General features: G+C 43.2%; 2 protein-coding genes across 2 annotated transcripts in view; both read right to left on the bottom strand.

Annotated features, from left to right (window-relative positions):
• TNFRSF6B (TNF receptor superfamily member 6b) overlaps positions 1–17,162 on the bottom strand; it is a 253,607-nt gene that overhangs the window by 42,292 nt on the left and 194,153 nt on the right. The gene's annotated exons all lie outside the window — the stretch shown is intronic.
• The window catches only part of RTEL1 (regulator of telomere elongation helicase 1), a 113,301-nt gene that overhangs the window by 13,010 nt on the left and 83,129 nt on the right, over positions 1–17,162 (bottom strand). The window lies entirely within an intron of this gene.

Below are 17,162 nucleotides of genomic sequence, written 5' to 3'. Positions count from 1 at the left end.
CACAGTCCAGACCGGAGTCCTATTGAGAATCTGTGGAAGACTTGAAAAACTACTGTTCACAGACGCCTCCATCCAATCTCACTGAGCTAGAGCAAGTTTGAAAAGAAGAAAGGGCAAAAATTTCAGCCTCCAGGTGTGCAAAGCTGGTAGACACATACCCCACAATAATTACAGTGAAATATGGAAAAGTTCACGGGGTATGAGTACTTTTTCAAGGCACTGTAGAGTAAGAACCACTAGACTATGATCTGAAATGCCTCTTTGAATGGTTCTATGGCATCCACCCAAATGGCCCCATTACTAGATCCAAATATATTGTCTAAGTGAGATAAGGTATGTTTGGTAGAATGACAAGTATATTCTTAACAACGAGGATGATAAGGGCACCATAAATCTCTCCAGCCGTTGCTATCCATAAACTCTGAACTTTCAAAAGGTGGCAGGCGAGAGTTTCTATGGGTGTGATTATCTCACGCCGGAATCTGTTTCCACGGTTTTCCATGACAGAGTTAAAATCTCTCATACATAATACATGGACATCTGGGTAACATAAAGCAAAGCTCACCGTCCAGTGAGTCACCCCCAGAGGAGCCGGTGGAGGGTTATATATGCACAGTATAACATTTTCTTTAGAATTAATTTCAGCATATAACAAGCAAATTGCCTCTTCAGAGAAAAAGAGGACTTGAACGCCACCTATTGGAAGCAGCAATCCTACAAGTCACAATCAACCCTTTAAAGAGTCGTGCAATATGACTTAGGACTTTGTTTTTTGGGGGAAAAAATGGGAGGAGCATTGTTCCAATGGTTTATTTAACCTTCTTTTTGAATCAAATTTAAGATTTGTCTCCAAGAGACTCAATATGTGAGAATGATATTGTCTAATCTGGGGAAAATACCTAGACTCTCTTTTTTGGGGAACCCAGACCTCAAGACATACCAAGACATAGGGGCCATTTCATCAAAGTTTTTACGCCACAAAAGTAGCATAAAAATGTTTGCATCTTTTGGCTTTGGAGCTGTTGCAATGCTTGGCCAACCGATTCAGAAAAAGTACCTGCAGTTTTTTTTGCCACAAATGCTACTCCAGTCCCTGACATGTCCACGCTGAAGAATCAGCAAATTCATTAAATGGCGTGCATCTCTTAATGAATTTGGCACTTCTTGTACTCCATCCAGACTGATGTAGCGCGAGCATGCACTATGCCAGTCTTGATGTATCGGCCCCAAACATTTTAGTTGATTAGCCATGATCCTATAAAGAAAGTATTTAAAAGGATAATTACAAAGTAGATAATATATAATGGCGTATATAAAATACAAAGGAATTCTCATGAGGATACAAAGGAATTCTCATGACTCTCAATTTGTTATTTTAAGGAAGAAGAGTCTGGTTCTTGTGAAGGAACCATAGTAGAAGGAAGTAGGTAAAGACTCAGAGCATAAGGAACATCAATTAACTCTGAAATAGGTAGAGGAAAGAGATTTCCAGTGTAACACACTTCGGGGAACAGCTCTCCTGAGCTCAGAAGTTGGCACTGATGTTATTGGAGATGTGAGCAACCGCTCCAATTATGGTTATATAAACACAACCTTCTTAATGTTCTTGGTGATAGCAAGGAAATAACTAGCAGGTAAAACGTCATTCTCTCCTTGGAGCGGGATGAAACTGTAGTTAATCTTATAGTGCAAGTATTTGAGGACCCATCATGGATACGACCCAAGCAGATATACCATTGAATAAGTGATATTTCCATCTTTGAATTTTTTTTTCTGCCACATCCGAAGTGAGCTCATAGTTTCTGGAGTTCAACTGAGAAGTCTAGAAAGATGAAGACTGTAGCATTATTACATTTTAGAGGGACTTTCTGTCTGGCAAAATAAACAGCAGTTTCTCAGGCTTTACAATTTAATAGGCGAGCCAGGAATGGCCTCAGAGGTGACCCAGGAGGAGGAGATTTAGCTGGAACCTTGTGAGCTCTTTACACAACATACATAGGGGAAAAGTCATCAACAAGACTGATTTAAGCCAGGTCTCTATGAAATGCCCAGGTTGTTATCTCACAGCCCGTTCAGGCAGACTGATAATGCGGCTGTTGTATCGATGTAGGTCGTCTGCCTTTTGCCTCCATGTGTCAACCGACCCTAAGATCTTTGCCATCTTAATAGCTAAAGGACATACTTTGTTCTCCACCCTTGAACAAGTAAAAAGGACCGGCGTCAGCACCCGGGCAAGTGCGGGGGCCCTGAGCAGGCGTGGGGCCCACTCACCATCTGGCACCCCGGCACACTATTGGACTCGTGAGCGGTGCGGTGCCGGTGTCAGAGCCCGCTTCCCCCCGCTTGCTCAGGGCCCCTTCAACCGGCACAATACTTACCTCTCCCCGTGTCTCCGCAGCAGCTTCGGTGTCTTCCGCATCCTCTGACTGCGAGGTCTCAGGTCAGAGGGCGCGGTGACGTCTTTACACCGCGCTATCTCCTGAGCCGTCACAGCGCAGAGCGGGCAGACGCCGGCGACGCGGCTGAGGAGTCCGGAGAAGCGACAGGTGAGAAGTGAGGTGAGTATTTGATTTTATTTTAATGTATGGAGGCATGGGGCATTATAAGGGGGGGGGGTGTGTGTGACATCCTGCATGGGGCATTATATTGGGGGGGGGGGGTGACATCCTGCATGGGGCATTATAGGAAGCGGGGGGTAACATCCTGCATGGGGCATTATAAGGGAAGGGTGACACCCTGCATGGGGCATTATAAGGGGGGGTGACATCCTGCATGGGCCACTATATGGGGGAGAGGTGACATCCTGCATGGGGCATTATAAGGGGGGGGTGACATCCTGCATGGGGCATTATATGGGGGGGGGGGGGGGGGGGGGAGTGACATCCTGCATGGGGCATTATAAGGGAAGGATGACATCCTGCATGGGGCATTATAAGGTGGGGGTGAAATCCTGCATGGGGCATTATAAGGGAGGGGGGTGTGACATCCTGCATGGAGCATTATATGGGGGGGGGTGACAACCTGCATGGGGCATTATAAGGGAGGGGGTGTGTGACATCCTGCATGGGGCATTATAAGGGAGGGGGTGTGTGACATCCTGCATGGGAAATTATAAGGGGGGCGGAAGTGACATCCTGCATGGGGCATTATAAGGGAGGCAGAAGTGACATCCTGCAAGGGGCATTATAAGGGAGGGGGGGGGAGAGGTGACATTTTGCATGGGGAATTAAAAGGGGGGGAAGTGACATCCTGCATGGGGCATTATAAAGAAAAAACCTGGAAGTCTGAACTGAAACGTAAATTGATGCGCATGCAAAATGTAAATGCATATTCACACAATGCCACTAGACAGAGAAAAAACAAAAACAAGCAAAATACCCAAATAACTGGAAGTAAATGGATAAATCGCAAAGTGCAAAAATAATGATAAATAATAAAGGGTATTTAGTTAACATAATTTTTATCAAAATAATGTAAAAGCCATCCCACCGCGTCACGGTAACCCTTATGGGACAGTCCTAACTCTAATATTAAAACCTTACTATTTGTCAAGTGACATACATATGGATAAGGGCAGAGAGACTGAACCTGTAGTAGAGGCATAGACCTAAGAGGCAGAATGAACCTTTCAGCTCAGACAAATAAGGGAGGGGGGGGGGGGGGAGGTGACATTTTGCATGGGGCATTAAAAGGGGGGGAAGTGACATCCAGCATGGGGCATTATATGGTGGGGGGAGTGACATCCTGCATGGGGCATTATGAGGGAGGTAGGTGTGTGACATCCTGCATGGGGCATTATAAGGGGGGGTGACATAATGCACGGGGCATTATAAGGGGGGGGTGATATCCTGAATGGGGCATTATAAGGGGGGTTGACATCCTGCATGGGGTATTATAAGGGGGGGGGTGACAATGCATGGGGCATTATAAAGGGGGTGACATCCTGCATGGGGCATTATATGGGGGGGGGGCAGCCTGCATGGGGAATTATAAGGGGGGGGGACAGCCTGCGTGGGGCATTATGTGGGGGGGAACAGCCTGCATGGAGCATTATATGGGGGCCAGTATTCTGTATGGAGCGCTATATGGGGGCCAGTATCCTGTAGGGAGCGTTATATGGGGGCCAGTATCCTGTATGGCATGTTATATGGGGGCCAGTATCCTGTATGGAGCATTTTATGGGGGCCAGTATTCTGCATGGAGCGATTCGCCAGTTTCTGAGCTATTGTGGAATTTACAATAGATATCGGTCATGTAAAATAAGAAATGAAATCTTCTGTATTGTACTATTATATATATATATATATATATATATATATATATATATATATATATATATATATATATATATATATATATATAATATATTATATATTATATATACACACACACACAGTACAGACCAAAAGTTGGACACACCTTCTCATTTAAAGATTTTTCTGTATTTTCATGACTATGAAAATTGTACATTCACACTGAAGGCATCAAAACTATGAATTAACACATGTGGAATTATATACTTAACAAAAAAGTGTGAAACAACTGAAAATATGTCTTATATTCTAGGTTCTTCAAAGTAGCCACCTTTTGCTTTGATGACTGCTTTGCACACTCTTGGCATTCTCTTGATGAGCTTCAAGTGGTAGTCACCGGAAATGGTTTTCACTTCACAGGTGTGCCCTGTCAGGTTTAATAAGTGGGATTTCTTGCCTTATAAATGGGGATGGGACCATCAGTTGTGTTGTGCAGAAGTCAGGTGGATACACAGCTGATAGTCCTACTGAATAGACTGTTAGAATTTGTATTATGGCAAGAAAAAAGCAGCTAAGTAAAGAAAAACGAGTGGCCATCATTACTTTAAGAAATGAAGGTCAGTCAGTCCGAAAAATTGGGAAAACTTTGAAAGTGTCCACAAGTGCAGTTGCAAAAACCATCAAGCACTACAAAGAAACTGGCTCACATGAGGACCGCCCCAGGAAATGAAGACCAAGAGTCACCTCTGCTTCTGAGGATAAGTTTATCCAAGTCACCAGCCTCAGAAATCGCAGGTTAACAGCAGCTCAGATTAGAGACCAGGTCAATGCCACACAGAGTTCTAGCAGCAGACACATCTCTACAACAACTGTTAAAAGGAGACTTTGTGCAGCAGCCTTCATGGTAAAATAGCTGCTAGGAAACCACTGCTAAGGACAGGCAACAAGCAGAAGAGACTTGTTTGGGCTAAAGAACACAAGGAATGGACATTAGACCAGTGGAAATCTGTGCTTTGGTCTGATGAGTCCAAATTTGAGATCTTTGGTTCCAACCACCGTGTCTTTGTGCGACGCAGAAAAGGTGAACGGATGGACTCTACATGCCTGGTTCCCACCGTGAAGCATGGAGGGAGGAGGTGTGATGGTGTGGGGGTGCTTTGCTAGTGACACTGTTGGGGATTTATTTAAAATTGAAGGCATACTGAAACAGCATGGCTACCACAGCATCTTGCAGCGGCATGCTATTCCATCCGGTTTGCGTTCAGTTGGACCATCATTTATTTTTCAACAGGCCAAAGACCCCAAACACACCTCCAGGCTGTGTAAGGGATATTTGACCAAGAAGGAGAGTGATGGGGTGCTACGCCAGATGACATGGCCTCCACAGTCACGAGACCTGAACCCAATCGAGATGGTTTGGGGTGAGCTGGACCGCAGAGTGAAGGCAAAAGGGCCAACAAGTGCTAAGCATCTCTGGGAACTCCTTCAAGATTGTTGGAAGACCATTTCCGGTGACTACCTCTTGAAGCTCATCAAGAGAATGCCAAGAGTGTGCAAAGCAGTCATCAAAGCAAAAGGTGGCTACTTTGAAGAACCTAGAATATAAGACATATTTTCAGTTGTTTCACACTTTTTTGTTAAGTATATAATTCCACATGTGTTAATTCATAGTTTTGATGCCTTCAGTGTGAATGTACAATTTTCATAGTCATGAAAATACAGAAAAATCTTTAAATGAGAAGGTGTGTCCAAACTTTTGGTCTGTACTGTAGTTCTCCATACAGAATAATGGCCCCACATAGTCCTCCATACAGAATAATGGGCCCCACCTAGTCCTCCATACAGAATAATGGCCCCACATAGTCCTCCATACAGAATAATGGCCCCACATAGTCCTCCATACAGAATAATGGCCCCACATAGTCCTCCATACAGAATAATGGCCCCACATAGGGGTGGTGGTTGTGGGTTCGAGGGCCAAATATGACTGCCCACGGGCCGGAGTTTGACACGTATGCCGTAGAACCTGCAAGGCTTGAAATAGCAGACTTGCATAAGCCCCCACCTCCTCAATTCTCCCTATCAGTGAGTTTTTACATAATGAGATGGACTGTAGTAGCCGGTTAGATACAAGCGTAGGGTCAGTTCATCATTCTCCCCTCCATCATCATTATCAGACGTAGGGCCCCTTTGAGATTCTGAAGGTACAAAAGTACCCCACATACTGTATGAGGACTCTCAGCGGATTGACCTCTAGCAAACTGCTTAAGTCTCTCTGATGTGCTTAGGTTCTTACTGCGGCTCATTGCAACTGACACAAGAGGAAGTTGGTGAAGTAAAATGGTGAGGAAAACAACTTTATCATCTTTCCTAATACAGTAGGTAATGTTAAGCCCTACCCGGTAGAGTTCTTATCAATAATGTCCCAAATTACAGTAATTATATGAGGATTAATATGAAATCAGCTTGTTAATGGCCAAAGGTGTGTCAATTTCCTTCAGAAAAGGAAAATGGTGCTTCGTGCTGAAGGACAAGAAAAAAAATGTCAGCTTGAACTCCCACTGGCTCTAGGAGGAGATTGCTGCCTGGAGTGTCCGCTTCAGTAGTGTGCAAACTGGATCCAGCCACAGATGGAGTCCAAGCACAGCAAGAAGAGAGTGATGGCGGCCGCGAGCGCAACAGCACACAGAGGACTAGGGCCCCACCAGAACTCGCCGCTCCCAGCGTTGGCCATTGACAAAGGATCTGAATGGATATAGCTGGCTCTGGTCAGTTAGGGGAAGTCCCAAAGACGGGTGCTTGATTATGGAGCCAAAGACCCAATGAGAACTCATCAGTTCCAGCCACCAAGAGGGTCCAGACGCACCAGGGATGGAACAATGGCAGTCATAGAGCCAGCAGCACACAGCGGACCAGGATCTTGGCCTATTCCATGTATAAGAAATCAATGTTTATGCCAATGCCAATTTTGGAAGGGACTGAAGATCTATATAATGTATATGGGGGCCTCCTGACTCGTCCCTGACAGATGACATATTGAGACAGAAAAAAAATAAAGAATCGGGCATATCTGATCTTTTGATTTTTCCAGGAGATAGGTCGCGGCCAAAGGTGTCTTGAAGAAGCTTTCTCCCATTTCCTCCTAAACAACGCATGAAGACTCTGCCGAATTAGACGTGTATGTGAATGTGGAGCTCACAGAGTTAGCTGGTGGTCAGACTTTAAGGCGATGATCACACATTGCAGAAAATTTCTGGATTTGGTCATAAATCTAAAAGTCATAATCCGTATGGGTTACTTAAGGATTTCATTGTGGACTTTGCTTTGGATTTCACCCTACTCCATTCCTAAGCATTAAATAAGGCTGAAATCCTCAAAGAAAATCCATAGAAGAATGAACATGTTGCAGATGTGAAATCCACTCCATGCTTTCATTTTCATGCAGATTTTTTTTCGGCGACGCGAGAATGGGATTTTGAAAGACCCATTTTACTTGCATTGTACTGCAAATTTGCGGTATGCTCCGCAAATCTGCAATGTGTGAACTTGGCCTAAGGGTTATGGGGACTTGTCCTGGAAAATCCCTGTAGTGATGTCAGCTGTTGGGTGTGCAAACTGACCACAACCATCTGATCCTCTAAAACTAAAAATAAGCACAAATAATAGATTAAGCCTGCTGTGTACAGATGTTTTGTGAGACTTTAATATAAATAGCAACTAATTCATGAGTCAATTCACCGCATCAGTTATGTATTCTGACGCATGACTTCTTTAACTATGTCTAGTAAGGGAAACAAAGCGTGGTCTCGTGACTCATGGTATAAATCTGCTCATGATGCCTCAGGGCAAGAAGAAAAAAAAGAAAAAAAGAAAACACAAAGTCATGTGACGCACAGAAACGCCACATGCTACAACCACGGCTGCTAAATATAGCAGCCCCAATACTACACTTCCACCACAAACTTGAAGGAGGTAGTTTTTAGCTACAAATAAATCTTTTTTAGGGCTCATGCAGACGATTGTAGTTTCAGTCCGGGTGCAATCAGTCAAAACATTGGACAAATGTTATTCAATGAGACCGTGCACATATTCGATTTTTTCCTTGGACCAAGGAAAAAAATTGCAGCATGCACAATTTGCCTCCGATAATTGGATAGCACTTGCCCACTCATATCTATGGGTACATGGAAGACATCAGACTGCACTCTGATGACATCCGAGAGCAGTCAGATTATCACGGACAGACTGAATGGAGAAGCTTTCATTTTTCTCACTCTGATCAGCATAACGCCACTTTCACACGTTCAGTATTTGTAAGCCAAAACCAGGAGTGGGTGATAAATCCAGAAGTGGTGACTTGTTTCTATTATACTTTTCCTCTGACTGTTCCACTCCTGGTTTTAGCTTACAAATACTGAGGTAAAATACTCAACGTGTGAACATGGCCTAATCGGTCAGATTTTCTCAGATGGAGAACATACAGTCGTTTGCACCTGCCTTCATAAAGTTTGTCATATAAGGTTCCCTAACTTTTTATTATTCTTCGCATTTTGATTCCTCCACATTTTCAAGATTTCTTCTTGCTGTCAGTGAAGAATAACACTTCTTGTGTACATCCAGGAGGCTGAAAACCAGTTCTGCAAGGTTTGTTCCAAAACAAAACCCCTGATACATTGCAACGATCCTTGTACCTGTGTCATAAAATCGCACTGGAGATGTTTCTGGAAATTCTTGTTGCCTTAAAGAGGTTGTCCACTACTATTAATGCCCCCATAGATTTAAACTGTGGAAACAAGTGTTTCTGTAAATACCTTCTGTGGTTATTCTTGCCTGTGCGTGGCGCTATCACTGACCACTCAATAGGCATTACGTGACCCCGGCTGCAGCCGGCTCCGACATCCGCTGAGGTCACATCAAGTACATAGCATAATTGTACTGAGATGTGTAGATGTGACCCCAAAAAAAAAATTGCATGCGGATCTTTAAAAGGATTATCTTTCGGAGACAACTTCTTTCCATATGTCACATGGACGTCATAGAAATTTTTTTTATCCTGTTCCAGATCCCATCCCGAGTGGAAAGCTGTGACTTAAGATCGGATCTCGCTATGGCTGACCAGATCTGTCCATGTATTACAAGGTCAGCCACCAAAATTGTAATCTGTACCTATATGCAGAGCGAAATTCTCTTCATCGAACACTTGTAATACTTTTAAATTTCTGATTTTCGGCACTGGATTAAAGGAATTTTACTTTGTGTATATACAGAATAATAGCAGTGCAAAATAATAGCAGTCCAATGTGACTAACCAGATTAATCACTGTTTTTGGTATAAATTATATTACCACATGTCAAACAATTTACCATTTGGTGCCGTAAATTCTAAGGAAACCAACAGACTCTGCATTCATGGTCTGCATGTTTTTGAGTCTGTGTATTTAAATAATTAATTGAAAGGGGGGGGGGGGGGTGTTCAAAATAATAGCAGTGTGGAGTTCAATTAGTGAGGTCAATCATTCTGTGACGAAACAGGTGTGAATCAGGTGGCCCTTATTTAAGTGTGAAACCAGCACATGTTGTACAGCCTGAGAAATATGGGTCGTTCGAGACATTGTTCTAAAGAACAGCATACTTTAATTAAAAAGTTGATTGGAAAGGGTAAAACTATAAAGAAAAGCAGACAATGATAGGCTGTTCAGCTAAAAGATCTCCAGTGTTTAAAATGGAAAGCAAAGCTAGAGAGACGTGGAAGAAAATGGAAAACTGCCGTTTGAATGGATCGAACAATAGCCAGAATGGCAAAGGCTCAGCCAATGATCAGCTCCAGGATGATCAAAGATAGTCTCAAGTTACTTGTGAGTACTGTGACAGTTAGAAGACGCCTGTGTGAAGCTAATCTCTTAGCAAGAAGTCCCCGCAAAGTCCCACAGTTAAAAAAAGACATGTACTGAAACGGATACAATTTGCAAAAGAACACATCAGCTGGCCTAAAGAGAAATGGTGAAACATTTTGTGGACTGATGAAAGTAAAATTATTCATTTTGAGTCCAGGGGCCACAGACAGTTCGTCAGACGACCCCCAAACTCTAGATTCAAGCCACAGTACACTCTGAAGACAGTGAAGCATGATGGCGCAAGCATCATGATATGGGCATGTTTCTCTTACTATGGTGCCGGACCTATTTACCACATACCAGGGATCATGGATTAGTTTGCATATATTAAAATACTTGATGATGTCATGTTGCCTTACGCTGAAGAGGATATGCCCTTGAGGTGGGTGTTTCAACAAGACAACAACCCTAAACACACCAGTAAACAAGCAAAATCTTGGTTCCAGTCCAACAAAATTGAGGTAATGGAGTGGCCAGCCCAATCCCCAGACCTCAATCAGATAAAACACTTGTTGGGTGATATCAAAAATGCTGTTTCTGAGGCAAAGCCAACAAATGCCAAAAAACTGTGGGATGTAGTCAAATCATCCTGGGCTGGAATAACAGTTGACAGGTGCCAGAAGTTGATTGACTCTATGCAACATAGATGTGAAGCAGTTCTAAAAAACTGTGGGTATACAACTAAATATTAGGTTAGTGATTCACAGGAATGCTAAATCCTCAAAAAAAGAGAGGACATATTGTGAGTTTGTAAAGACAAATGCAGACACTCCTCTATTTTTTTTAGAACAGTCCAATGTTCATTTTTTGTTTATTTTCTGTAAAGTAGTTAAAAATTATATACAATGTGCAATGTTCCCAATGCATGGAAATAAAAACTAGCATAAAGATTTTGTGCTTAACTCATGTTTTTGAACACACTGCTATTATTTTGAAGACTACTGTACTCATTAATACCATAAGTATAGGATTAGGAGGAAATAAGACCAAGGATGAAAATGAAAAACAGAAACCAAAGAATTAATATTTTACAGATAATACATCTGCTAATTTGCAATGACACAATAGTCAAATTCCCAGTATTAGAAACTCACATAATGTGTCATTGCAGCACGTGCACACTGCTTGGACACAGACCAGTTCCTCATCGAGCGGGAAGGAGAAGCAGCGTTCAGACATATGGAAAATTACCTTGATTACAATGGTCACCTTTCATCTAATCACATGATTTTTTTTTTTTTACTTAGGACATAAAGAAACTGAAAACATGATGGATGCAAATACATTTCCTCCAAAGAGGCAGTAAAAATATAAAAATGGCAGCCAATAGACGTCATTTATGTAATATATTTACTTCCCGTTTTCTTATTTTAGCATCTGCGATACTTCGCCCACAGTGTTTATACAGGACGTCATTTGCATTCATATGCAAATAGAGCAGCAGCGCCATAAAAAATTTCCATTCAAATTTTTTTTTTATGCAAGTCTTCTACCATATAATGTTCAGTGCAATCATACTTTCCCCACACAATCAGACATCGGTCTTCCAGCTGGCAATTGTTGCATCCATCATACAGCGGCATCTCGCCACATCCAGTGTCTGCACAATCCCTTTAATAGCATGAAATAAGCTCCTGAGCTCCATCTAGTGGTAGCTGCAGGCAGGCAGAATTTAATGTTAGAGCTCTGTCTATGAGGGGGATTTGGATGTCTGCATTAAACAATTGATATCCGACCACTATGAAGATATATTGACAAATTACTCATAACTGTAAATGCATGTTTGTAGGAGATTTCACTTTACTGCGTTTCAGGCCGCACTGGCCCTATCAACGACAGTCTAATGCCCTCCATATATATTAGATAGCAGTTGGGCAAACGAGCATTCGGGTGACAGCCATCCCTACCGACTTTCCCTTACACTTCAGTGCTCCTGTGTTCTCTTCGAGACAGACGCTCGCAGATATCGCTGGTAGCCAATTACTGTATCTCCAGGGAAAACAAAAGGATCGGCCATTGAAATTCAACAGGCTGGATTCTTATCTACCCCCCCCCCCCCCCGATATCAGTTATGGGTGAGACAAGAGGAAGCCCACTGTCAGCCAATGCCACCAATATCGGGGGAGGTTCGAACATTAGTCTTCTAGATTGTGAGCCCTCGCGGGCAGGGTCCTCTCTCCTCCTTTACCAGTCGGCGACTTGTTTTTGTTCAAACTATTGTACTTGTTGTTTGCTATGTATACCCCTTTTTTACATGTAACGCGCCATGGAATTAATGGCGCTATAATAATAAATAATAATAATAATTAGTCTAATGTGTACAGGGGCCTTTATTAACAAGAAGTTACAACTCCCTATTGTTTCACCACTACAACTATTATCTGGTAGATCTCTATTGTTTCACCACTACAACTATTATCTGGCAGATCCCTATTCTTTCACCACTACTACTATTATCAGGCAGATCTCTATTGTTTCACCACTACAACTATTATCTGGCAGATCCCTATTCTTTCACCACTACTACTATTATCTGGCAAATCTCTACCGTTTCACCAATACTACTATTATCTGGCAGATCTCTACTGTTTCACCACTACAACTATTATCTGGCAGATCCCAATTGTTTCACTACTACAACTATTATCTGGCAGATCCCTATTCTTTCACCACTACTACTATTATCTGGCAAATCTCTATTGTTTCACCAAAACTACTATTATCTAGCAGATCCCTATTGTGTCACCACTACAAATAATATCTTGCAGATCTCTATTGTTTTATTACTTCTGCAATCTGGTATTGTTCCCATGCCTTTAGCAGATCCATATTGTATCACCACTACAACTATTATCTGGCAGATCCCTACTGTGTCGCCACTACAACTATTATCTGGTAGATCCCTATTGTTTCACCACTATTACTGTTATCTGGCAGATCTCTATTGTTTCACTACTTCTGTAATCTGGTAGATCCCTATTATTTATCCCTACTACTGTTATCTGGTGGATCTCTAAATATGCAAACAGACATGTAGAGAATCTGTGAACAATTATCCCGATTATCTACAAGTGGATACATCCCAGTGGGCAATCGTTTGTCGGGTGATTGGATAGGTTATGCTGGCACACAAATCACTGTCATCGGCAGCGCATCACCCCATGTACACAAGGGATGTGCTGCCGATAACACAATGTTGTATCGGGAGAGAATGAACATATTACAGATTATTCTGTCCTCATCAGTACTCGCCGGCCTCTGTACACAGGACAGGAAAAATAAGCGCTGATCAACTTACAGTATATATGGAGCTTGTTAATGAGCAAAGATTGACCAGTCTAAATGCACCATAATGTTATGCGACAGATCACTATTGCTTCCTACTACTGTTGGGCCGAATTCAGCCTAAAGCTGTTGAGTTTGGGTAGGAGAATTGTGACCAGTCTGTGCATCGTGGTCTGTACCCAGGATGTCTGAATTCAGCCTCATCTGTTAGAAGCTTATTGTGTTTTCACTACGATTATCTGTTAGATCCCTATTGGTTCCATATTGTTTTTCCTCGGCCATTATGTGGCAGAGCCCTACTGTTCCCTACTCCCGTTAACCCTATTATTTTTTTAACCATTATCTGGCATTTCTCTACTGCTATTTGGCAGATTTTGTATTTTCACTACAACTATATCTGGCAGATCTCCATTGTCTTTCCACTTGTGTTATCTGGCAGATTACCAATAATTCTCATTATAACGGTAGAATAGCCGATTACCATTTACGGGCAATATAGTTCTCTTTTAGCACAGATCAGGATACAGATAGTTCAGGAGATAAATGTCAATGTGATACGACCATTTCACATAATAGACCACAGACTTATGAGCTAACATTTGAAAGCGAACCTGAGAGATACGACAAACACGCAATGAGACATCCTGCAGGAGACGCTGTCAAAGATAAACAGTCATGAAAAGAGCACATTTTTTGTTCTTGCCACACTGCATTCCCCCAATTATCACTATTTTTTAAAATGAACCTGTCATGTTGAAACTTGTATCTGATCTGCGGGCAGGATTTAACCGAGCAGGCGGAGATGATCAGATTTCATATACATTTTTGTTGGAAACTTTTTGGTAAAATCAGCATTTTATTAGCTGAAATCCCCAATGTTTCTATGCATACGAGTTCAGTGGGTTCAGTATCCAACACTAGTAGGACCGCACCCTGGACTCCGATACAGACAAAACCAGAGATTTCAATAAATAAAATATAAATAATACTGAATCTTTTCCAACAAACCTATATATATCATTCTGCTTAGCTTCTCCGTCTCTATGATACTGTCCACAGCATAACAGGTTCCCTTTAAAGATCTATCAATGGATGAAATTATTTTTGCTGCCGGGACTAAGGAAAGTGAAGCCAAATAAATTCATAAGTGTAATAAAAGCGAATGGGACCACAGCCGAGGGGCTGAAAACAGTGGCCCACAGGCTGCACGATGCACTCGGCCGCCCATCACCCCGTTCTGCTGTCACCACTATCCACAGGATGCGGATAGTGGTGAATACACTGGTGTAAGGTGGAGAAGCCGGCTCCTTCTTCCACCAATCAACATGTGAGACAGCAGACGCGATGACATCATTACATTGCGCTGCTACTGCGGAGAGTCAGTGCACAGGAGACATGGAGCAGAGCGCTTGGGGAATGGGAGCGAGGTGAGTGTGTGTTGTTTTCTTTCTTTCATATTCGTATGGGATGTTTACATGTATATAGGGGGCTATGTGGGGGCTCATGCTGTATATAGGGGATATGTGGGGGGCTCATACTGTATAAAGGAGGCTATGAGGGGGCTCATACTGTATATAGGAGGCTATGTGGGTGCTCGTGCTGTATTTAGGAGGCCACGTGGGTGCTCACGCTATATTTAGGAGGCCATGTGGGTGCTCACACTATATTTAGGAGGCCGTGTGGGTGCTCACACTATATTTAGGAGGCCATGTGGGTGCTCACGCTGTATTTAGGAGGCCATGTGGGTGCTCATGCTGTATTTAGGAGGCTATGTGGGAGCTCACGCTGTATTTAGGAGGCCATGTGGGTGCTCACGCTGTATTTAGGAGGCTATGTGGGAGCTCATCCTATGTATATATAATAATAATTTTTATTTCCATAGCGCCAACATATTCCATTACATTTACATTATAGTCTAGAGGATTTATCAATTACACAGCAGCAATCTTGGTTTTAGCTGGTGCAGGAAGACATCTATTACAGGGTAGTACCAGAGTCGTCTATGACCAATTTAAGGGGAATATTCATATTCGAAAACTGATTTTTATACAGCCTACTAAATAATATCACTCCCCTATGCCTCAAAACTACTGGAACAGCACGTCCATTTTGAACTGTCCTCCCACCTCTCCTCCTGCTCCCTCTTTGACCGCTTACAATCTGACTTCCGGACGCATAACGCCAATGAAACTGCCCTGACTAAAGACATCAACGACCTACTGATCGCCAAATCCAAGCGACACTACTCTGTCCTCCTCCTCCTGGACCTCTCCTCTGCCTTTGACACAGTAGACCATTCCCTTTTACTACAGACTCTCTCATCTTTCGGCATCACAGACTTGGCCCTATCTTGAATCTCCTCATACCTAACAGACCGGACATTCAGCGTCTCCCACTCACACACCACCTTCTCATCTTGCCCCCTATCTGTCAGTATCCCCCAAGGTTCAGTTCTAGGTTCACTGCTCTTCTCCATCTTCACCTTCGGCCTGGGACAGCTCAGAGTCTCACGACTCTATGCTGATGACACACAGATCTACCTCTCTGGACCGGATATCAGCTCGTTACTAACCAGAAACCCACAATGTCTGTCCGCTATTTCATCTTTCTTCTCTGTTAAATTCCTAAAACTTAATATGGATAAAACCGAATTCATCATCTTTCCACCATCTCACTCAACCCCCCCACCTGATCTATCTATAAAAGTCAGTGGCTGTCCACTCTCCCCAGTCCCGCAAGCTCGCTGCCTCGGGGTAACTCTTGACTCTGATCTCTCCTTCAAACCTTATATCCAAGTCCTTTCCACTTCATGCCGACTCCAGCTCAAAAATATTTCCTGGATCTGTACATTCCTCAACCATGAATCTGCAAAAACACTAGTGCATGCCCTCATCATCTCCCGCCTCAACTACTGCAACCTCCTGTTCTGTGGCCTCCCTTCTAACACTTTCGCACTCCTGCAATCTATCCAAAACTCTGCTGCCCAACTGATCCACCCCCCCCCCCCTGCTATTCCCCTGCCTCTCCCCTCTGCCAATCCCTGTACTGGCTCCCCATTGCCCAGAGACTCCAGTTCAAAACCCTAACCATGGCATACAAAGCCATCCACAACCTGTCTCCTCCATACATCTGTGACCTAGTCTCCCGGTACTTGCCTGCACGTAACCTCCGATCCTCACAAGATCTCCTTCACTACTCCCCTCTGATCTCCTCTTCCCACAATCGCATACAAGATTTCTCCCGTGCATCCCCCTACTCTGGAACTCTCTACCCCAACACGTCAGACTCTCGTCTATCGTGGAAACCTTCAAAAGGAATCTGAAGACCTACTTCTTCCAACAAGCTTACAACCTGCAGTAACTCTCGCTGCACAACCAGCTGTGCCCTCACGTACTGCATCCTCACCCCACCTTCCAGATTGTGTGCCCTCGCGGGCAGGGTCCTCTCTCCTCCTGTACCAGTCGGTGACTTGTTTTTGTTCAAACTATTGTACTTGTTGTCTGCTATGTATATCCCGTTTTCACATGTAAAGAGTCATGGAATTAATGGCGCTATAATAATAAATAATAATAATTCTGAATAACTAAAGGTCCCGCTCTGTTCATGACATTCAGCTCTTGGCCAAAGTGGAGCGTGGCTACAAAGAGCATCACTGGTCAAAGACCGGCTCTGTAATACACACATTGATTTTAATAGGCACAGTGTAATGCTTTGTTTCCCCAGTGGTGGA

Source organism: Phyllobates terribilis, unplaced genomic scaffold (genome assembly GCF_046119375.1).
Source record: "Phyllobates terribilis strain yellow unplaced genomic scaffold, ASM4611937v1 Scaffold_5__5_contigs__length_657084704, whole genome shotgun sequence".
Lineage (NCBI taxonomy): Eukaryota > Metazoa > Chordata > Amphibia > Anura > Dendrobatidae > Phyllobates > Phyllobates terribilis.
Note: the sequence above shows the minus strand (reverse complement) of the source record. Positions and strands in the feature narration are given on the sequence as shown.